The sequence below is a fragment of the Bombus bifarius genome, unplaced genomic scaffold, assembly GCF_011952205.1.
Source record: "Bombus bifarius isolate JDL3187 unplaced genomic scaffold, Bbif_JDL3187 scf7180000008162, whole genome shotgun sequence".
In the NCBI taxonomy this organism is placed as follows: Eukaryota; Metazoa; Arthropoda; class Insecta; order Hymenoptera; family Apidae; genus Bombus; species Bombus bifarius.
The window spans coordinates 977906-1003129 of NW_022884484.1; the positions used below are offsets into that span (position 1 = coordinate 977906).

Below are 25224 nucleotides of genomic sequence, written 5' to 3' on the forward strand. Positions count from 1 at the left end.
TTTGGCTTAAACTTTTGTATCTATGTTTCCCTCTTAATAATTCTTGCAACATTTAAATACCTAGACAATTTATCAATATTTAAATCCACGTATATTTTATGAAAGTGTCGTTGTAATCGAAACACTTTTCTCAATGTTGATATACATTTAACTGTTTCCAATTCAGCTGAATAATCCATAGATAGGAATAAACGAATCTTAAAAAATTCGCAATTGCAATTCCATTCGTTCTAGCATACTCCATCGTGTTTAAAATCTTTCACATCTGCGCATGAAATATCTCGAAACGCAATCTTAGTCGTAGATTATTATTTCCAAATTTTTCTTGCAAGAGGCTGTTCCAAATTCCAGATCAATCAACGTGCCAATAATGATCGATTGTTCCTTTAATCAAGCTTCCACTCGTACGTATCGATTGACATACCAAAAGGTTTACGAAACGATCAGAAACATGCGTTTACGATCTCGTCCTTGCCACGACGTCGGGAAAGGCGTTTTCCATCGAGAGGATGAAAGTTAACCGTAGGAAACGTAATCAGCAGATGACGATACGTGGTAGTCTACGACAAACATCAAACTAGAAGTTAGTCGAAGGTCGAAAAATTCGACCTTCGCCAATACTAGCCATTGCTACTTAAAAATGATCGTTCTAGAGACTCGCGGCATACACTCTAATATATGTACCACAAATATGTCCTTCGACCGTGTTCTTCCAACGTTCTATACACACACGTATTTACAATAGTTAGTTCAGGAAAGGATTCGAACACTTGCAGAAACCTACTGTAAATATTTTACCAAGGTATGTATGTTGTACGAAATATTTTCAAATCTAATCAGCATTGTAACGAGTTTCATGATTATATCGTCACGATTATACTAGTAAAATTTGAAGCAAACGTAAGAATGTTTATATATCTGTAGAAGTTACAAGCTATTCACTGCAAACTTACGATATATTTAAAATAATGGTTAAGCATTTTATATTTTATATAAAATATAGTATAAAGTATAGTAGTAAAATATAGTAAGAGTAGGGGTATAACTCACTTTCAGTCTTCCTGTTACGCACTTAATCATCTACGCACATATCCACCCTTATTTTACCCTTATTTATTTTACCATTACATAAGTATTGCCTATCATCTACATACCTAATTGCATATTAAATATTACATATGTCAAATGTACAAAATATTATTAAATAATATTTATTATTATAATATTTGAAACTTTATCAATATAATCGTAATAGTTGACTCTCATTACGATGTTAATGAAATTTCAAAATGTTATATAACACGTTATATACATAATAGCTGTTTGTGATAATTGTTCAATACTTTCGCAAGCCATTGTACATCACATTCGTGCTGGTTCAATCACACGGATGGACACGAGTCCGTATCTGTATGCAAGATGTTCTTCGTTCATATAATACATATGTGCACGTGACCGTGATTGCATATTTGACTCTCGCGACTACAAACACGCGATCGACGTTTAATCGCGAGCTTTGTTCGATTAGCTGGGTCACTAAGCACTGATTCTTCCATACAATTGTTCTCTCGTTATAATTTACAGAGAATAAAGATTATGATCCTTCTCTCTTATTGGTTTTTCTGTTAAATCGGATTATATCGATCGATGGATTATATTTAAATGCCCGATTCAATGTTGAAATATATTAAATTTTATCTCTGAATTTTTTTCTTATTAGTATCACCGGTATCAGTACAGGTTATATTTAAATGTCAGGTTTATTTGTCTGTCGTGTGTGCAAATAGGAAGCATCTCTGATAACCTTCGTTATCGAGTTTTATGCAGAATGCTCGCTCGTCAGATCAGTTTGCTTAATCGCTAAGATAGTTGAGAAATTGCGGATGTTTATGGAGTAGGAGTGCCTGACTAATCGAAAATAGATATTTTCCAGCGGTAATTGATACTGCGACGCTCAAGTTTTGACAGAAAATGTGTAAGTAGCATGATTTTTTCACATCATAAGGAAAAGTCAAGTGTTTTGCTGCTAGTGACAAGCGATAACGGTGAATTCGTTTTACGCTGCGTCTAACTGAAATGTATAAATTAAAGTATCTAAATAAAGCTAACTAAACTTAAAATAACGGTTTCTTGATTGGCGTAAACGCCGCATTTAAATTCATTTCTTTAGCTTTATTCATAGAAATTTGCAGAAAATTGTATAATCTATCGATAACAGCATTTCAATTCCGAATTTAAATAGACTTTAAATAGAAGCATCGCTGGGTATTTTACAGCAATAAAAGTAAAAATAAAAAGCACATCAATTTGCAACCTAACTATAATGTTGACTATCTCGTTGCAAATAAACGATCAAAGTCCATGACTGACCTTTCTCAGGGGGCGATATCATCCTGATAGGTGCAAAATAAAAGCTAATAGCCTGACAGGGGTGACCTCTCGGTGTCTTATCAAAACGAGTCAAGAAACCAATAATAGCTGACACGATAATTGCTAAAGTCGTTGTTAACAACGGTAACTAATTAAACATTGTTCTTGATGACTTGAGCAAGGCCAAATTTCGATATCGCCACTATCATTGTCTATCGTGTTTGCACAGCGTAAATGTATTTCGTCTAGCGAATAAACGCAGTCTATTTTCAATACAACCGAAAGATAAAAGAACTATAGGATTTTGATTTTGAGAACTGAACGTTGAATTTGTAAAATTGTAAAATAATTACGCAATTATATGGTAAACATTTCATTAATCTTTAAGAAAAAAGAATCAATCTCTTTAAGGAAAAAGAAAAAAATAAGAGGAAGAGTCTGTCTTATACTTCGACTCTAAAATATTTAATCTTCTTCCCTACTTCTCTTCTTATTCGGCAAAACATAAAATGCGTTTCATTTTCACCGCTAAAACCTCTAGAGCCTCTTTCTTTCGACTAGATCGTAAATCTCTAATCGAACCTTCGAATATCGATATTTAAATTTTAATGAAGTATCGAAATTTTGAAGGACTCGAGATTAAACATTCAAGAAATTCGTCAAGATTTTCGCGAGTTCCTTCGAATCACGTTCGAATGGATTCCAATCCTCATAGTCTTGGAAAGCTTTGAATTGCTTCGAAGTTAAGATTCGTCGAAAGCCCATCACGGCGAACAAAATATTCCTCCACTGTCGTGTTCGTAGCCGCCGACAGGGGTCATTCCACGCTATTATCAGTAGTTCTTTTTAATTTCGCTTGAACGTCGTCAGGACGTTGGCCCCTGAGGAAGGTCAGGCTACGGCAACGCTGTTTGCCCTTCCAGCGGGGAAAACAAGCTAAGAGACAGCGATTTATCGGAAATTCCGAGTGCATGCTTCGAATCGTTCTGCTGGGATTCCTCGTTGCACGATCATCTTCGTGTTTGCTTCTAATTGCTCGCTCGAAGTTTGCAGATGATAGTCTTTCGTATGATATTGAGATTTAGAATGACGTGTGCTGCAACTTCGTTTGTCTCCAGAAATTAACAGACGAGACGTAGCAACGAATACTTTGGGAATATGCAACGGCGGTGTCTTCGGTACTGATAGGAAAGTACGATCGTGTGATTAAGAGGAAAGTTTGGTACAGGAATAGCGGAAGATAAGGCTATTTGAGTCAGAAGGATATCGCAGCCAAGGTAAATGATATGTAACGATTTTTCACGGTGCGATCTACATTTGAAAACAGATTATTTGGTTCGTGTTGCCTCGTGCTATATTAGTGGAGCGATAAACAGCGACATATAGTATATCATGTAGCTACAATAACAGCTCGACAGTCATAGTTTTTTACCGACATATAATTTTCAGTGAGAAAATAATTTATTGAACTAACGTCGATATTTTCAATTTGTAATTGTCATAATCAAGCTTCTTCGCGCTTAACGTAAAGCACATGATATATTCTCGTTCTTTCGTTGTTACGTCACAGACTAATGACGTTCTACGATCTACAACAAACTGGATTATTCTATGCAAAGTTGAAGACCGAGTTTTAAGATGTCGAAACTTAGACGATTCGAAATAACACGAGCTTACTGTACGTTGAGCATCTTTGACTCCTCCCGGTGAATAGCCTGTAGCGTATAGATTGGAAGCGATTTGAAATGTTTCAGATCCCATGGTTACAGAGTTGATCGTCAGAATTTGTCGCCGTCTTACGCAAACGGTTATCAATTTCGTTGGCGCGCGAGATGAACAGTCAAGGACGTGGACCTTGTTTGAATATGAATTGCGCCAATTAGGCTCACCTTTATTCCCGGCGCGTCTGTTTGTTAGCTGATTGGCCAGGATTGCACAGCAGTGTTCGCGCCCGCTTTAAGTCCCGACGTTCAATTCCAATCCGAGGTCAGGTCAGATCTTGAAGGGTGACCGAGATCGCTCGAATCACTTCACTCGCTGATAATTCAACACCGAGATAAAGCTTCTCTGATTCTCTGCTTCTTTTCATCTTCCTGCCGCCTGTTTGCTCCGCTCTACTCGGTCTCGGGTTTCTTGAACCCTCCTTCGCGATCAATAAGAGCAAATTCAATTGAGACCAACTCGAGACCATAGCACGTAACCAATGAGCAAAAATATCTTGCAATTTTGAGTTACGACTTTGAAGAATAGAGCTAAATGGTTACGAGATATACCATGAAGCTTGTGGCGCAACGTTCGTATCAGAAAGTGGGAAGGTACGGTTTCGGTTCTGCTTTCTTTTCGCTCCCAATATTTCCATCTACCGTTTCGAAATTGAAGGAAATTCTAAATCCGATCAGTTTCTTTCTTTCTTTTCGATTTCAAATATTTAATAATCGCTTCGTAACAGCTTGTATGATATAACTTTACTCGAAAGATAAAAGAAAAGAAAACGGTGGAAACGTCAACCAATTCAGCGTATTCCGAAAAATGGAAAAATACTAGATAAAACGATTTTAACGAAGAAAAGTCGGTTAAAACTTTGAACCTCTCTTAGACTTGTCGACGACCTTTATACTATTTCTCGACATTCCACGAGTTTCGACAAATTATTTACTCGTAGTTGCAAATGTAAACTAACAAAATAATCCGCTGTCTTATTTTCCTCGTTGCTCATCGCGATAACGGCGACGGGAAGGTAATCACGTGACTTCCGGAGCGGTTGTATTTACTCAGGGAACAAATGTTGTCGACGAATGTTTCATGGTGGCCGCAATGTCCTGTGTCACATTTCAACAACGACCGTGCCGCATTAAGATGTATCCGCGATGGGAACGACAATCGCGTTTTCGAAAAACCGCAACTTCCTTCGAGTGTAGTCAAATCAAGGGTACGATATCTTCCTTGTTGCGACTCGTGAAAGAAGAATTTCTTGCGGAATTATAGTGGACGCAAAGAGTATTCGCATGTATCTCTTATTTTGCGACGATACGTTTTTTTAGCTGATTCTTTATATCTCATTTTCAAAGTAACTATTGCAATATCGTATCAAAGGCGAAGAAGAAGCATCGGTGAGAAAAAGAGAACGGATGTCTCGAAACGAGCAAACATTCAACCATTCCATGAAGCCGGTTACGTAACGAAATTGAAGCTTCGACACTTTTCGCGTGTAAATATTAAACACGTTTCCAGCAAACGTATCTCCATTATCTCACACGATCGAAGCTGATCTTTCGTGTTTGTGTTACCGCGTGAGGATCAAGCTTCATTCAAGGATTTTAAATAGAGTCTTCGTAGTTACTTCTGTACTGGTGTTCTCGTCGTATTTCTTTTTTTCTTTTCTATGTAAATAAAAAACAAGCTCGTAATTTGCATAGACTCGTCAAAGTATCGAGGTCTTTCCGCGAAGGTCTTCGAATAGCAAGCAGATTGCGAACATTTATATAAGATTTAGATTTCGATAAACGCAAATTAAAGAACAAATGAGAAATAAATAAGAAATAAACGGGATATGAATGAAAATTTTACATCGAGTACGCTGTATACGCATATTTTACGTACAGTAACGAACACTCTTACTCCAGAATTAACTTAATTTACCTTGTAATTATTCATGAAAATAAACAGTTTCAGAGATGCATTTTTCAATTGTATATTTTAGAACAAGATAGAGATCAAACTTTCGATAATCGATTGAATTTACAAGTAGTCGTTTGCTTATTGCATTTTCTACAAGTTTACGTTTTATGATAATAAACAATAATGATCGTTTGACATATACAGGGTGGTTGGTAACCGGTGGTACAAGCGGAAAGGGGGCGATTCTACGCGAAAAAAGAAGTCGAAAATATAGAATAAAAATTTGTTTTTAATTTTTTTTTTTTAATTTTTAAAACCACCCTGTATATATAAACTGTAAAAAATGTTGTCTTTTAGCACCTATGTTGAAATCGGGTTAATTCCATATTACGTATGGTTACCTTACACGCGTATTGCATATTTGCGTTTCAATAAATTCACTAATGGCATCTCGACCTCCAAACGATTAATATAGCTGAACCAACTTGAATGACAATTCTATTTGCAAACACTAAATGTATCATTGTATTCATACTATAGTTAACCCCATTTATCTGCAGATATATGGTAATTAATAAATCGTATGGCTAAAAATAGTGTTTAACGATCCTGATCGCTGGTACCAAGTATAATGGCTTTCTTTCACGTTCACATCGACCCTGAAAGTTTGTAATGCGACACAGGACGTTGCGGCTGATAGATACCTTCCTTTTACCAGCATTTCCGTCTAGACGAGTCACTTAAGACTTCCTTAAAGCTCGTGATTCTAACGTCATAAACAATCAATCATTAATATATCCTTGACACTTTGGTGTCATAAAACTACTATATGCTATGCTTGTATCGATCGTCCTTGTTTTTATCAAACTGTTGCGTTCCTCTATCTTTTCTCTCTCTCGTCTTTTTGTTCTAGCTTCTGTCGCATCTTTCGCCGTTTATAATTTTTTTAACAATTTTTATTTTCATAACAACGTTAAGCTTCACAGGCTATCAAATTCGTTTATCCAATACTTTCTTTTTTTCCCCTTTTTCTTTTTTACGAGAACGTATAACATCTCGCGTTACGTTTTACGAGCTCCAGGAATATTGGATAAAATATCGAACAACGAAGAACACCATCATTTTTCCAATCCTGTGACTTCGAATGGTAAATGTCACACGGGAAATCCATCATGAAGCAAACTATCGAGCAAATATTTTTCGATTGAGATAAAAAGAATGTGACGTGACAAAGGTCAGCTTGATTGTCAGCTGGAGGTCCGTTATAGCAAACTGCATACAATGCGAAGTACAATTCCAAGATATCGATCGTGTCATTCTCTATGCTGTGTCCTTCGAGATGTAGATGGAGATAAACATTACTGAAATATCCTCGACACAGCTATTTTATCGTACTCCTACCTTTTCTTCAACGGTCCTACGTAGCACATACGCGTGCTTATTCTTTCCTTCTTTTCGTTACATTGTATAAATTCCGTTTTCAAGACGAAGGGCCATTATTAATAAATATAACTTGTTCCTTCTTCGCCGTGATTAACGTTTTTGGCAATTTCAGTTACGTTAATATCGATTCTTGGCTCGGAGACCAAGTTTATGTTTATAATGAGAAATGATCAAAGGAGAATTGCATTTCTCTATATTGCGTTTCGAAGAAACCAGGATGTTGATATTTTAAGAAAATTTGCCATTTCTAAGCTAACAAAATGCTGTCTGGAAGATCCTTGAAAAATCGAAATCCACTGTGTGAAATTTGAAATAACGCAAAGATAATTCCAACATATTAGAATACGAGAATTATTTTGTGAATAAAAGGAATCATTTCAGAGAGAAAGGCTTTTATTCGAACGGATAAGGGAATTATGATAAAAGTTTCTCGAATGACAAGGCGCCAAACTATGACAATGAGATGAGGCGAAATGGAATACGAAACGAAAGCAACGTGGAACAATCGCGAATGAATAATTAACTTGTACTGTCATTGAGGAAAACGGACAGAACTCCAAGGACGATGAAGGACACCTCTCACGCAGGTGAGAGGATAGCGGTACTCCTGATACGTCATAACGACCTCCTGATTCCTCAATCTATATTTTTTTTTCTCTCGCAAAGAACTAGAACTAACACACCTTTTGAATGCCACTTTTGTTCCTGCTTACGAAGATCGAACGAAAGGATCATAGCCGATAGAAGGCTCGTAGTTTACGACGATGGCGATTTGAAACGACGCTTTTTGTAAAAGTATGCGAACAGTTCTCGTATACTGTTTTACAGTGCTTACAATACCTGGCTCTGTGTAGGGTCCTTGAAAGAAATTGAAAAATGATCGCTCGTGTCTGTTAATTGATTCGCGTAATCGAGCTGAACGTTTACTCATACGATGGTAATTAATCAAATTAGATGATTCACGGAATTATGTTCGATTACAAAACGTGTGGTAAAATTAATAACAGTCAGTTACATCTGTTTTCGAAAAAACATCTAATAATTCTTGTCCAACTAAATACAGAATATGTTAGGGTAAGTAAAGGTTCGATGGCCCTTACTAAGACGTTTAAATTCATACTGCACGTCAATCTCTATCTACACCTTTATTTATCTAACGACAATTTCGATATACGTTATTTCCAAATTTCTCCGATATAATCGCGGTAGTCATGAAATTTCAAAATGTTTCATACAGAGTTTTCTATGATAAACGTTCGATTACTCTCATGAGTCCACTGTATGCTCCAGACGAAAAACAAGAGGAATTGATTGGGTGAAATGTAACGAAATGAGCGTTTCATCTGAAAAGCGAGCAATCGCTTCGGAAGAATGCAGCCGTGAACGCACCGGCTTCGAATCGCTGGAAGGTCGTTGCACAAAGGCTGCATTGGCTCATTCACGCGTGCAACAGCATAACGGATCCCGCGAGAATATTTATGCGATCCGACAATCGGGATTACGTAACGAATGAGTAGAGAACTGGAATAGCGGGAACTGGTCCCCGTGCGATAATTGCGCGCCGCTTTAATCGGTCGACGCACGCGTCCTTCGGGCAAAAGCCGACTCACACAGAAACCGGGAACGATCCTTGCCGATGGCGTGCTTCTGCACACATACCGAAGGTATAACGATAAAGACGTTTGACGGCCGTCCGCCTTTTCGAGTATTAGATTGATAATGATTTCTTCGAGGAGTCAGATAGTGTTAATAGATATCAATTACAGGTATGCACACTAACACACAGTATGAAAGTATCTGAACGTATCGTGTATTTCATAAGTGTTACAACTCGAAATACTACTAGTCCTGTGTCAGAAGAATATCAGAACCGTGAAACGGTGATTTCAGGGAGTTTGTTTAATGCTACTATCGAATCAAATCTTGCGAAAGTGCTTACTTTTCTCTCTCTGTGATCGTAGCTATATACAGGGTGGTTGGTAACTGGCGGTACAAGCGGAAAGGGGGCGATTCTACGCGAAAAAAGAAGTCGAAAATATAGAATAAACATTTTTCGTTCGAGGCTTTGTTTTCGAGAAAATCGACTTTGAATTTCCGCTCGGTACGCGTGCGGTACGTTATAACGGATCTCACTGTAGATCGTTGTCTCGATGGAAAAATGAAAAAAAAAATTTTTTATTCTATATTTTCGACTTCTTTTTTCCCGTAGAATCACCCCCTTTCCACTTGTATCACCAGTTACCAACCACCCTGTATATATAGTATACATGTGTTACCAACAAGCTTCCAATGTCGTCGTACATATTTGGGTAAATAAGAGAAATTATCAAGTGAAAATATTCCCTTTATCCATCTAATAGTACCTACATAATTTCAAAATGCAAGAAACTCTACGACGTATCTACGTGATAAAAATGAATTTCGATTGTCGCTCATTATCGGAGGAAGATTGAGAAGGCCATTGAATAGAACTTAATCGTTTCTATTATTAATTTACAAAAATCACTAACGCACCAGTATCTGATTTTTTCAGGCCAATTGACACACCTGCAGATACTGTTATCTATCGGTGGATGATGCACGAAAATCGATAAGAAACAACACCTGGTTGAGGAACACCGAAGTACGTATCTATCTACAAACAAGCTCGTAAATAATCCTTCTAATTAAGATATCCATCGAAAGGATTGGCTTTTCCTTCGTGTAAATGAATATTTATCGTGCATAAACAATAAAGCAAATGGAAACGATTCGCGATCGGTTTCCACGTTGAGATTTGGCTCGTTCTTACACGTACTTACCACACCTGTCTATTTACCTGTAACAATCGCCTTAATAACATCGCCATGGACGGATCGTCGTGCGTAAAGTCGGGGATTCATCGGAAAGCTAAACTAAGCTATGCTATGCTAAGCTTAAAAGTGTTCGCTTCAATGCACACAATACGAAACTGTTTCCGTAGGAAACGGCACTGAGCGTGGCTAATATCGTGCGTATCCATCCTCATCATCGTCTAAACCGTGCAAAACGTGCGGCATTGTACGTGACAAAAGGCCTCGTAGGACCTTCGGCCTATACAAACGAGCAGATGTCCTCCGACAACGCAAATTGTCTTCGTCCTAGTTCGCCGTGCGACACGCTGAGAACTTAGCTAACTCGTTCATTAGACCGCGTCAATTTCAATTCGAATTGTCGAGATAGATTTAATTGCGGTGGCGATAGATCAGGAGATTTGCTAAGGATTTTACAAGATTTTCGCAAGACACAGTGGACCGATTCGTTTCAAATATTTCAACGACTTTTTTGCAACTTTAAATTGCCAAATTTTTATTATCATCGACGAAAGACGACGACGATGTACCTATTCCACCAGATAATAAAACAGATCTATCATTTCCATGGGATAAAACAACGGCGGAAACGTTGGAAATACCGAAACAGTGAAATTGTCAGACAGTGAAAGTTTCCTGGAGTCCGATGTTCTGCGAACAACCATCATTTACCGGGCGGTACAGCCCCGGAGAGTACGCCATGGAGGGACGATGACGTGTGGTCACTCGACCCTGACTTTATTTATGTTTCCCCATAGCGTTAAAGGCAGTTACACACGTGCTACGAAGGCCTCGCTCGCGACTCCTTTGTCTACGCATTTCGTTCAACGGCTCGAGTCGTAGCCTTGTCGCCATTATACATACATCCGTATAGCATTGCTACTCTGTTTCGTTCCAATACGAGATGCGAATGTGCTTTGTTCCTTCAGATCGACTACTCAAACGCTGCTTCTCCTCATGAATGTTTTCTTTCTCGATCAAATATGTACTCGGATAAATACAACGAAACATTTACCGATCTAATCCTCTCGTGTTCGAAATTGCACTTTATCTTTCCATGTACATTGTACTTCAGTCAGTTATTGATTCAATAAACGATGAACGTATTTGTTCTCGGTAAAATTGCTTTGAAATTTGTGTTATATTTTCTTTGGAATATCATCTCACAAAATGAGTTTCTGCTATCAGTAATTAATACAAAAAAAAAAAAACAATTTTCCTCGCACACTAAAAGACAGTTTATGACATTTAGAATCGTTTGGAGGAAAATTCCTCGAATTACGAACTTGTTTTTGAGAATTTGCATTTCCTGCTTCGTTTAAAGCAAATTCAACAATTTATGCATGTGACCTATACTATGTGACACGAATAACGATCTATAAATCGACCTATAAATATCGGTTGTTGCCGATATATAGTAACGATCCTATAATTAGTTCGAACGACGTATATACATTTTGGTTTCAACAAAAATAAAACGACATGCAAAGAAGGATATGATATAACCAAGTGAAAAAATTATTACCTCCAGGCGATTGGCAATCCGAGTGATAAAGTTAGCTCGTCTGGCTTGGTTAACAGGTTAAAGAGTGGTTCGCGAACCGCGATATGCCAAGTACATGGATCTGTCCTCATTGACGAGCGAATTGAAGCGCATGAGGACAGCCAGCTATCGGTTGACATCCAGTCGAACGCACATGCATAATGTGTTCCATTGAACGTAATCAACTAGGAAACGCTTCGGTAAGCCTTGAAAACCGACCTTGACTCGCGTAGGAAAGACGTTTAATGTATGGATGATCTCACGCGTATACGCCTCGTGCAAACGTACCATGAGCGTTTACCAGAAGCTCGTGTCACTGTGGGAACCGTATGAATATGGATAGTCTCGAGTCACCAGACGAAAGTGCATTCGTCTAAAGAAGTGTTTATTAGTTTGTTTTTTACATAGAGAATATTCTAATAAGAGCGATACCATTGGGAAGGGGATGATTTCTTATGCAATCATAAGTTAAAATTGCAAAACGAAGCTTTCGCGTTTCAACACTTCGTTCTTGAGAAAGAAGGTTCTAGGAATTCATTAAATACTTACGCGTGTACATACTAATTGTACGTTTCGAGCGAATAAGATAATGTTAATGACAAGAAGCGACTCGTGTCGTTACATATACAAATACAAAATTATGCGATCAACAAAGATATTTGCACAGACATCGTACGTGATGGCATATCTTCTAGCATTTTGTGCAAATTTATCATTTTTTAAACACGGTTTTTTACTTAATTTTTGTTTGCGCGATATTATTGCTTCGATAGGAAGATTTTATAAGGAAATCTGATTTCTATCGACGCTTGTATTCATCATACGGATGGATCCGTTAAATTGAAACTTATTAATTTTCAATGTTCACTGTGTATCGAGTAAAGTTGATAAATTCTTTATTTATTTTTACACGAAGAATCATCTTCTTGTGGATTGTACCACCGTCCTGGCACATCCTGTATATTTCAGTCACGATAACCGATGGATATTAAAGCGGCGTTCAATTATAGCTGTGACTCGATGTATTGGATACGCATTGTTTAAACGAGTTCCCTAATAAACTACTTCCTCTATGACTTTCGTGCTTTCCTCTTACGACACGAACGAACCACGGTCGACCTCCGCGACAATGGAATGTCGCTTGTGATCCCTGACGTCACGGTATCTTTGCGTTTGTCATCCCGCTGAAAATACCAGCTTACGCGACACACTCTTATTCTCCGATGGGATCGGTATGTGTATTTCTGCTGTGTCCGTGCTTCGAATTCGAATCTCCTTTAAATACATCTCTTCGTTAATTGTGAACACCAGTAGGATACCGGGAAAAATAAATCGCCACTTCGACATGTGTCTTCTTTTACACAAAGAAATTACGCGTAATCGAGGAATGCATGGGAAAAGCGCGGTAAGTCTGTCTTTGTTGACCCTTCGATCTTTATATTATTCGGTAATTAAAGCCTAGTACTCTCGTTGTATACTCATTGATTACGAAGTAATGTCATTCTTCTGTATCTTTCTGTGTTGTCTGAACGTTTCGACATTTCTTTACGAGAATTGTTATTTCTGGGAAATTCGATCAACGTAAGATTCAATGAGGAAAAAATGTAGTCGACATGTTCGATTTAGTGCTCGAATAAAGGAAAAGTAACATTTTATGAAGTATCGCAAAAAATTTGTTTCTAACTGCTGTTCCGCGTTCAAAATAGTAGACTCTTTAGCGATTGATCGTAAATCCACGAGGTTTCGTGAAAAATCAAGACTATATTCGATTTGATAAAGATATTTATATACAGGGTGGTTGGTAATTGGTGGTACAAGCGGAAAGGGGGTGATTCTACGCGAAAAAAGAAGTCGAAAATATAGAATAAACATTTTTCGTTTCGTTCGTATTTTTTTAACTTTTTACATTTTTAAATTTTTAAATGTTTAAATGTTTAAATTTTTAAATTTCCAAATTTTTAAATTTTTAAATTTTTAAATTTTTAAATTTTTAAATTTTTAAATTTTTAAATTTTTAAATTTTTAAATTTTTAAACTTTTATTCTATATTTTCGACTTCTTTTTTCGCGTAGAATCACCCCCTTTCCGCTCGTACCGCCAGTTACCAACCACCCTGTATATGTAAATAGAAAGATAGTTTCGATAATGAAAAATTATAAAGTTGACGACGTATCGAGTTTTGAAAAACGGGAAACGTGACCTGTTATGTTCTTCCGCTGTGATCAACAATTACGAAATTATTAACTGAAATAGTTTCCTCAATTTGATCAAAACGTCATGCTAATTTCATCATTAACGATAACTCTTTTGACCTGCGCTAAAAACGAAACTGCATCTTCTTATTAAACGCGAAATAATATGCAAACGGTATATCAAAACAGAAAGCGGCGCGACAGAAGCTGATTTCGAATAACGAGGACAAAGCTTTCTCTGTTCTCTATCGTTCTACTAGGAAGTCGTTGGAACAGATTTATCTCCGTCGTTTCTCGAAAGTAATAATAAGTCGCTGGGACACTGATTACCGCGTTACAGCGACTGGACAAAAGCTTTCTTCCCGCCTCGCCTACGCACGGGGGATTTCACCGGTTAAAAGAAGAGAAGGTGAGGAAGAAGGATGATGAGGCGAAGAAGAGGGAGGAGAGCAGGTCTACGCGTTCACTTTCTCGTTTGATGGGGCGAACTGTGTCGCCTGAAAACCGGGTCGTCGGAAATATCGCAGAGAAAGTGAGAGTACGATCGACGAACCTCCCGTGATCGTGATGCAGCTGTTACTTAAACGATCCTGTGGATCGCGATCTACCGCGACTTTTCACTCGGGGAATATCGGCCAGAGGGCAGCACCTGTTGAACCAATTTTATTGGAACAAGAATCGAACTGCGATCTTCTCTTTTCTCAACGAACAATTTAAATCTTCGTGAAGAGATTATCGAACGTTGTACGTAAGAAAGATAAATTATTTTCTTAACCGTTGGATTAGAATTTTTTTACGAATTAATACTATAGGTTTGGTAAATAAAATAGTAAATGATAATGGAAGATAGAGATTCAAATTCGTTAATTTAGCTGAATATGGCACCGTCTGATCAATGAAATATATAAATAGTAATAATAATAATAAAAAGATGACACAGCTGCAGTAACTGCTGTCTGGTTTCGCGCATACCAGATCTACTTGAACAAACGAATACGTAGACTAAAGTGTAAGATCAGAGTGGCTGCGTAGCATGTTTCAATTGTCGCTATAATTGTCGTCCGCTACAAATCTCGTTTCCCGTTTTGTAGAAATGTTCGAAACAGTCAACTCGAGTCTGGTTAAACTTTCTCTTTCTCTGTTATTAATAGTAATACTCATCTGTAAAGAGAAATATTAGTTAATATCATGCTTTGAGACATTTATTGCTTAATAGTAGTAATAATACTTGGCAATAATTCTAGTTTCAGGAATGGGAAAAAATGTAAGCAAAGAACTGGAAGGAAAGTGTGAAGAAGTAAATGCTGCGCAACGCTACGTAAATTGCAGTTACGGAACCTAGTTTCAAAGTTTAAACTGCGTGGAATGAATTTATAGGAAGTAGTTAAGGATAATGGGTCGACCAGTACGTTCGAAAGAGAAATAATCAAATAAAATTAGAGTAGCAACTTCTAAACGAAATCTACAGACTCGAAGCAACAGCAACGAAATCTTACGACAGGAAACTTCTCCGTATGATTATCCAACTCTGTTCAAACACCGATATCAACAATTTCCAATCCTCGCGCGCATCATTTTTTGACAATTATCTAATTATTACTACACTCGTCTATACATTTACGAAAAATTTAAATGTACAAAAATGTAAAGAATCTTTGCCATAAACATAGCACAAATAATACACGGATTTCACGTCGAACTTAAAAAAATATTCCTATCATCGCTTTTCTCTATTTTCCAATTTATAAACTTGATCGATACTACTCTTCTCAGTGACTCGTATATTAATCCGAAATCTAGTTCACAGGAGCATAATTTCAAAAACAAACGCAGTTCGCTGTTTCGAAACATCGACGAATCAGAAAGTTCTACATTCGCCAGAGTACACATACACGCGTATGTATATCATCGGCGAAAGCGAACAACCGAGCAATCAGCGAGGAATTTCAATAACGTATCATTCCATGAGCTTTCACACGAACGAATACGAAGCCAGTCGGGTACATGTCGCCTTCGACTTTCGATTTAACCGGTCGCGTCCCCGCGTGGTCCATTTTGCCCGTAGAAAGACGACCAACTGCCTCCGCTTGTACCGCGTAACTCATGACCTATTCACCCACTTTGAGTTTAGCTTATTCCCCATTGTCCACGAGCAGACAATGAATCCGTAGGAATTCTTCTCGTACGTCTCCCTCGACATTCTACTTTCGTCGAATAGAAACAAGGTCGGCTGTTTTCCCGCCTTTGGCGAGCATCAAATCCCATTCGCGTGCAACGAACGCTCGCGTGTTTAACTAGCTGCGATGCTGCTCCACATTAGAAAGTGAATTGAACTTGCTCTGGCAGAATGACAAATGTGCTCATCCACGTTTTACCACGGCTTCTGCTTGAGGATTTAGAAATATTTAACGGTTAACAAGTAATGTTAACGTTAACAGTAGTACTTGTACAGAGCAAAAAGGTCGAAGAAAGAAATCTCACGGTATTTTTTTAATCCGTTAATCCTTGGACGTATTAATCTCTTTATTTACGAATTTCCAATCTTTTAGCGTCACGTTTCATTTCCATTATACATTTTTTTTTTTTTTTTTTTTAGTTGTTTACATTCGCGATTTGTCCGATTTGAACATTTGGTAGAATTCCATTATAAATAGATCGTATTTGCGTTTACAACGATTAGAATCGACCTGAATGAAGTTGATTTTTCTTTGTTGACTATTAATTCTGTGATTGTAGAAGTTGGTGATTAAGAGATCCCCTTTTCGCTTCTATCAAATAAATATTTTTTCTATTTATAAAACATACTGACAGAATTTATCTAGGGCGCCTCGTTATCTACTCCGACGCAAAGATAAAGAAACATTGATTTTCAAATCTTAACAGATTATTAGTTCTATTCATAGGAACCGTGTATGTATATAATTTTGTTCTGTATAAGTAAACCTTGAAAATGAAGATATTGGAGAGAGGCAATAATCTCGATACTAAATTTTGATTGAAAGACGGTACTCGAAAAGGCGAAAGTTTGTTCGATAAACGGTAGATAGAATCGCATAGGACGAGTAACAAGTCTTCTGCTATAAATACGTTTCGTGTGAGACGTAGAAGCTGGCTGACCTTTAACCTCGAAAGGCAGACGGCCTGAAAGTTGAGTTCTATAGAACCCGTGCGAGCAGACAGTACGGTAGCATATATTTTGGAGTCATGACCTACTTAATCGTCCAAAGTGTGTTGCCACGTCCCTATTCGATCCCTTTTCGAAGGCCATGAACCGCCAGAATAATACACACATACGATACCGATCCGAATAACACATGATACGCGTGCCACATTCGTCGCTTCCTGACACCATCGGCTTAGCATAATGTCGCTCTGCCTTTGTTTCCATTTGGAATCTAATCGCACAACACGACAGCGATTCGGCGAATAACAGACAAAGCTGAGTAAACCTACTTTGAGAGAATTTGGATATTAGAAAGTTAAGAAGGAAGTAGTTGCTTGATGGAAGAAATTCGAATTCGAAGAGAAATTTTGAAACTTCTCTTTAATCGTAATGTGAATTTTCTAGAAATTGATTTGAATTTTTAAATATCTATTTGATCTCTTCGTATATAAATTATTCCAGACTTTGTATTTCAATTATATAATTATCATTTGATCATTTCTAATTCTATTATTCTTTAGATTATTATTCCTTAGGAGTTCTATAATTCTATATTTCTTCCGTAACGAAATTTCCTCTGTATCTGCCTATTGTTGCAATTTCGCCCCTAACAGAAATATTTAAAATTAGTAAAATTCATAAGAAAATAGTTTCTAATAATTTCTCACTGTACTAAGATCTCTTGCTTTCTTTCTCGCTCGACGATATTCGTCGATAATCTCTCACATACGTTATATTGAGATCCCTTAGATTATTTTCTACATTATCATTTATTTACGAACCTATTAATATTTAGTATTCAATTTAGTGAATTTTTTCCAGTCCTTTAACAAACAAAATTCGTAAAAATAAAAGAAAGTAAAAGGAGAAATACGTAGGTTCTTCCCACGGACGATTACTTCCTTTCTCATATGCTGAATTCTAGAGCCACGCGCAACAATTTCTCGGTCTGTGACCGTAACGATGGTAGAGAACGTTAAAACTATATCTAAAAGCAGCAACATCTGTCGCAGTGACGCCAGGACATCAGGTCGCCAGAACGGAATTTTATGATCGAGCCTTCACCATCGGTAAAACCGTCAGTTTTGAGAAAGAAAAGAAGTGAGATCGTGTCGGCACACGACAGAGAGGTACGCGTTCTTGTAAAACGATCAAGAGGAACGCAGAGGCGTCTTCCGGTTTTACAAGGTCGCCTGCGAGCGTGGCCCTCGCGTGCCTACTCGTGCCTCCTCGAGCTCGTCGTTTACAAGTTTATGTATTTGCAAGTATCGACGCAGACCTGTATTGCCTGTCATAATTGCGACTGTCTGTCAAGTATATTTGATTTTATGATTGTACCTAGAGTTAACAAGCTCAAACGGTTCCGAAAAATATGTCAACAGACGTTCAGACGATTCTACCATTTTATTCCTAGCGTCATTGAGAATCTTTATGGCTAGTTAAGTAAGTTACTTGAAGGCTGATGTTGAATAATAGGGCCAGGATTATTTTAATCTCCGAATGCCAATGTTAGTTACTTGACAAACGATCGTAGTTTGCATTAAAATTCTTAATTTGAAGTTGCGTAACAAACGAAATTTCGCTCCGTTCGTTTAAAGCTTTATTTTTGTTGGAGAATATTACAAAAGTGTTGCTCGATGAAATGTTAAGTGTTGATTAAGAAATATTCCAAAATTTATTCGCACTCTTTTAACATTAACTTTATACCTTCGATGTTATAACTTCTTCTCTCTAACATTTTTCGGACAAAGAACAGCAAGTACATCCTATACGTACATTACAAACTCTTTATCCCAACGATACAATAAGACCCTTTGGTCAGAGATTCCTAACAAACCGCTGTATCCATTAAAAAGAAATCACAAGAGAATAGGTTAAACTGTGACATGAAAGAAACTTGTAGAATCCAATAACATAAATCACAAGCACCGTTAATATTCGCCCAATAAAATACGTTTGAAAAAACTCGTAAAGGCAACTTAAAAGCGTCCTTGAATGGAAGATGACGATGTCAAAGCTCAAACAACGAGAGGACAAAGGAAATTTCTTCATCGTGGCTCTTCGCGTCCCTTACTATTTAGCAGTTCACGCAACCTCTTCAAACATCCCGTATACGTACAAAACGAACATTCTTCACGACATCGTACACTAATCGTTTTCAATGTCATTCATCGGAGTGGAAGGGAAATTTCGATCGTCGAAAGGCTGGCATCCTTCCGTCCAACGAATTCACGAGGTCGTCGAGCGAGGACGAAGGGACAACGGGGCTTCGCTTTGTTTCCTGACCGACCCAGAAACCCGATTCATCCTTCCTCTCAGTTCCCTTTTTTCTCTTTCTCTCTCTCTCTCTCTCTCTCTCTCTCTCTCCTCTCTACCGATCTACTATCGTAGGTGCGCGCACGAGTCGTTTCGCGGAGGCCTCGTTAGTGAAAGTTACCCGCGTTAGTGGGGGAGAAAGTGAAAGCCGTTTCCGGGATAAGTAGTCGCGGTCGTCGTTGAAATTATATCAACGAGGCGGACTGATATTAATGGCTACCCGATTACACGCGATTCGCCGTCATCTATATCGCGTATTTACGACGAACTGATAATAACGCGGCCATTAATGTACCATACCATCGCATCGTATCGCTATTTAACGATGTTGTTACGACCGAATAAAGTAAAATGATATTACATAGCGCGGTGTGTATTTACATAGAGTAATTGACGGAAGTGCTGGAATATTTATAGAAACCTTTTACGAATATGTTACGGGTGTTGTACGAAACATTTTAAGCACGAAGGGAATTTCCTTTTTTTTTTCTTTTTTTCTATTGGTTAAAAAGAAGATCAGCCTGCAGAAAATGTACGTAGAAATTACAATACATTTATCGCAGACATATATTTAATAAAAGAATAGAATACGTATAGAACGTTCGAAGATGGTATCCCACTGGGGGTAGCCATCCACATGTTATAGTACTATATCACTAAGCTATAATATTTTACCAAATGTCCTACTGGACAAATTGTAAAATGCAAATAAATAAATAAAAAAAAAAATAAAAAAGAAAGACGTATAGAACGAATAAATGTTAAATACGGCCCCATCGAATACTGACATTTATTATGTATTTAAGTAATCGATTATCGAAATACTTTTGTCATCTATGCGAAATATATACTTGCACTGAATATGGTAGCTTGTAATTCTTATATGTATATTTCCAGATCTGTTTGAAACTCTACCGACATAGTCATAACAGTCGAGTATCATTATAATGCTAATGAAACTTCAAGATGTTTTATATAACACATTGAACATATGCATCATACATATATAGAAGTTTTTTATCGTACGTGTTTAAATCTTTCATGAGCCAGAATAGTGATATTTAGAACTATGTTTTGAAGCGCTGACTATTGCTATAATAATATCTCTCTGAATATGGATAGAAATATTACTATTAATATTGCTATTTATATGATCGACACGTGGAATCGCAATTGCTGATTGTCGATTTAATGAACGACATACCTAATTAACCGAAGATAAATTATCGCCTAAAGTGATACGTTCGCGCGAAAACTACGATTACAATCATTAATACCTGTCTGCCCTTTCGACGTCTAATGCCTTTTTCTCTCGTGTGATTACGTACATTCATTTCAACGATGCAACAGTCATTAAACAAGTTTACAGCCTGCACTGTCACACTTTCTATCGTAATTGCTTCATCGAGTATCAGAAAGATTTATTGTCCCGCGATGCATATATATTGTTTTCGAAATGGAACAAATCATGATAATCGAATCTCATTACAATGCTAATGAAATCTCAAAATGTCTCGTATAACATTGATAATATATTTATAAAAGATATTTAAAAGTGGACGCATACTTGCGCGAGCCTGTGCATATATTATATTATTATTATGTTAGTATTATATTAATCAATTAAGATCGTAGCGTGAGAATGGCATTAGGCGCGTTAATCAAAATTTTCCAAATATCAGAACCGTTGAACTTCATCGTAACTCTTTCATGGTCAGCTATCCTTTTAAATTAATTCGGATAGTACAGAGAAACACGAGCTGACATTAATCAACATTTTTTAAATATCAACGCCACGATAAATTTCCGAGATTACCTCGACCCGTACATGGAAAGAAAGAGTACGACGAAAGTAGGAATAAACATTAACTTTATCCTGTTAATAACGTTAGAATTATGTAATTAATAGATAAATAAGTTATAGAGTTAGAATGTTATTCTGTTTTCTTTGATAATCAATTCATACTCGCTAAATTTCCTAAATAATTTGGAAAAATTAAATAATCAAATAATCTAAATGATTGAAAGAATTCGAGGCTCGAATTTGAGCCGATGTTTCAGAACAGAAATTGCCTCGATGTTTTTAATAAATCACTTCATGACCGAATGTTATTAGATTACAATGCATATGAAATGAAATTACAGGATTCTCTTATCTACCAAATATCTAGCGAAACATAAAGATATAATTCCTATTAAATGTAACACACCAAAAAAAAAAGAATTAAAAAAACTCAAATAGTAGCAACTGTGTAAATCAGGGCCGTGAAAGCTTAAAATCGTCGAATGCAAACAGACCAGAAAGGGAAGTAACGCGATGGAAGAGTGACCGGTTGCGAAATCTGGCAAACGAAACACGGCGTGTAAAAGTAAGAAGGAAAAAGGCGTTCCGTTTTTTCCTTTCTGTATCGATTCCCCCCTTTCACGAAACGCGAACACACGAAGAGAGCGCGGCGTGGTCCTCGATCTCGAAAAGGGAAAAGGAACTCGGAAAGTGGAACACGGCCAATGGCCCGATGACCTCCTGACACACATTTCACCGCTCAACGAAAGTGAAAAGAATCGACCGTTTTACGACCCGTTGGTCGGATTTATGGCTGCGGGTACCTGACGAACTGTATTTCTTTCAATTACGTCGATGCCTTCCTCCGGCCAGCATAAAACGGCCAATTTTTCTGCCCGCGGCAAACACACCTTCGAAATACGACTATTACATGAGCAAATCATAGACCCTTCGAATTTCGTTTCACTTCTTCGCTGGTGATGATCAATATATTTTCACGTTGGCGTTTATAACCCCCTCGTGGGTGATATACGTTATTGGATATGTATAGCGATTCATAAATCTGTTTAAACGAGGCTAATGCGTTCATTCAGACAGACGCGGTACAGCTGTCGCGAAAATTTGTATATATGGCAATTATATGACTGGAGTAAGTGGCATGTGTGTTACATTATGTGTACGAATATGTTCGGGTAGATGAAAATGAATTATATTTATATTCGTAGATGTTTAAATTGTATTTAAGCTATGTTGCAGGTTGTTCACTCCTCGATACCGTTGAATTATAAACGATTTCCCACGATGTATATTAGCTCTAGACTAGATCGCTTCATTTTTGAACATTTCGTTGTATTCTTCATCGAGATGCTTGATAAAGTTCGTGTTTTCCTAAGTAACTCTTATAATCCTGGTAAATAACATATTGAGACTTTTGATCGTTTAAAGATATTTTGATCCTATCGTAGAAAGTTGATAATGATAAAACTAAATGTAAAGACAATTATCTTAAAAAGGTATATAGATCCTATATAGATCCTATGTTACGCTCTATACGCTCTATAAATGTAATAAGATGCTTGTGGTAGTATAAAAATATCACAGAATCCCTCTTCGAAATTACACGCAATGACTTTCACGAATGATTCGAGCTATAATCTAAAGAATTCACTGATAAGTGTTTATACAATAGATCTTATAAGAATATCTTTTTTTTATTTACAATCATTGAGAATTATAAGTAAATTATTCTGGCGTGGTACTATAACGTGAATAATAAGTGTTTATCGTATGTTTGATTCTAGCTGAATTTAATGTATCTTATAAGAATACGAACGAGCTTTGACTTGTACAATACTTTGAATTATCGTAGTACCAAAAAGGGAACATCCTTAGGGACTAACAATGTAACAAAGAGTTGTGGCATTTGTAAATGCACGCCGATACAGTTATGTCAATAGAACAAAAGAAATGATAGAACGAAAGCAATAGAACGGTTCTGAAGATTTTGGATCGTTTGTACCGTACAAAAGTTCCCTAAGAATACGAGTCGGAATGTAAATCGTTCACAGCGTGCATCGATCCGAGATTTAGGCATGAAACCGCAAAGCTTTATCGAGCGTTCCATGCGGTGAAAACTCGGTTTCGAGGAGTTGCCCTTGGTACCTTATAACTTTCGTAAACATCTGTAGAAAGTCTCGCTTTCTCTAAGATAAAGATGATTCTTGACGAATCAACGAGATTGCCTTGGTTAACCCTCGCCTCGACCAAGGATGCACAAATAGTAAAGCAATCGTTATAAAGCTGGTTGAAGGTAAACGAAGAAAACGAAATAAGAAAATCTTCTTATGCCGACCTTTAGAGGCAATTACTTGGTTTTTCAGAGTTCCTTGCAAAAACGAAGAAGCAATTCGTACTTCTAATCCACCTCTTTTCTAAATGGCACATTTTATCTTAGCTAAATTACGATTTAATCCTGATACATTTCTTTTACCCATTTCTACATTTTTTTTTCTATTTCCTATTGAAAGTATAAAACTGCTTTACATTCTTATCGTTTGAGTATTTCAAAATTTATGTAAAATATTTAAACGCTAGTACTGTGACCACGTGTATGTATATCTATTACTTCTATACTTTTAGTTATCAAAAATCAAAGTTATTGAATTTCCCTCTAAACGTACCCCAAACCATCATAGTCGCCATCATCGTATTACAACTTCAAACTGACTTATATACTTGTTGAATAAGGGTTGAATGCTTTATATGACGATCGAGCGGAATCGCAGAACAAACTGGAAGAACAATTTTAGAATTGATGACAGTCCTTGGTCAACAAAGAACAGCCACGGTATTGGGCTTGGATTACCCTAGCCCTGCTTATCGTCCCGATATCCTTGGCTCCGTTTTTAGCCTGAAATCGCGGGCATAGGTGCACTTTGGCCTCTGTTTTACACACACGTGCTCACATGTTAAAGCCAGTATATCAACCACTTGAGTAAACGAGCACGTAACTTCGTTGCTCTAACAATAACCGCAGTGGCGCGCACACGGAAATCGAACCTGCTTTGGTAGCTGGAATGGCACAACACGCTTCTTCGCCCACTCTACGCATCACGATCCTATTTTAAACAGCGCGAGAATGATGAATTTGCCATAAGCAAAATTACGCCAACAACACGTCGCATTATCTTCATTACATTTTTAATGGATATTCTTTGTAAATTATATTCCTTTAATTTTGATACTTTGACGAATTCCCTGTTTTCCTTTCCATAAAATCTTCGAGTATACCGAATGGTACGAGAAGTGGTCAGATTTCAAAGCAACGATCGAATTTCTTGGAATCACTCTTAATAATAGACATCTTGAATAGCCTTATATACTTTTGATGTATTTAGACCGAATGGCGACTGTTCATTCAGAATGCCGACTATTTCCGAGGCAGAAGCTTGTATATGTCCTGACACAACACGGACACGAAATTTGCTCGTGACGTGGTGGTAGTCACGGTTATTAATAACAACTAAATAACAGGTTGACCTTCGTCGATACGTCTCGATGTATTTTAACATCAGAACGGGAAACGCGTTCGTGAAACAGGCGCCATCGTGAACTCCAGGATTCGCGTACCATTGAACGTGGTCCAAAATCCTTCGTTACCAGCGAACGATCGCGTGTGTCTCATCAGTCACTTTGTCATTGTCATCGTTGCGAAGTGACGGCAGTAAAGCGATCGTGCGACACGAGCCTGAGGCCATCGAGTATTTTACGAGGCATTGTTCGACAGAAAGATCGCGCCAGTCGTATAACAGTGCACATTAGAGCTCCCAGACGGTTTAAGAGCACTTTAGGGCCATGGTTTTTATTCACAGGTAAATTCGAAGGCCTCCAATGCTTTTTACGACGATCCTGTGTCCGTAAATCTCGTATACGATTTCAAAGGGCAGAATAAAAGAATCGCCGTT

General features: G+C 37.4%; 1 long non-coding RNA gene across 1 annotated transcript in view; it reads right to left on the reverse strand.

The window, feature by feature from the left end:
* Positions 1 to 25224, reverse strand: part of LOC117208828 — a 56743-nt gene that overhangs the window by 22892 nt on the left and 8627 nt on the right. The window lies entirely within an intron of this gene.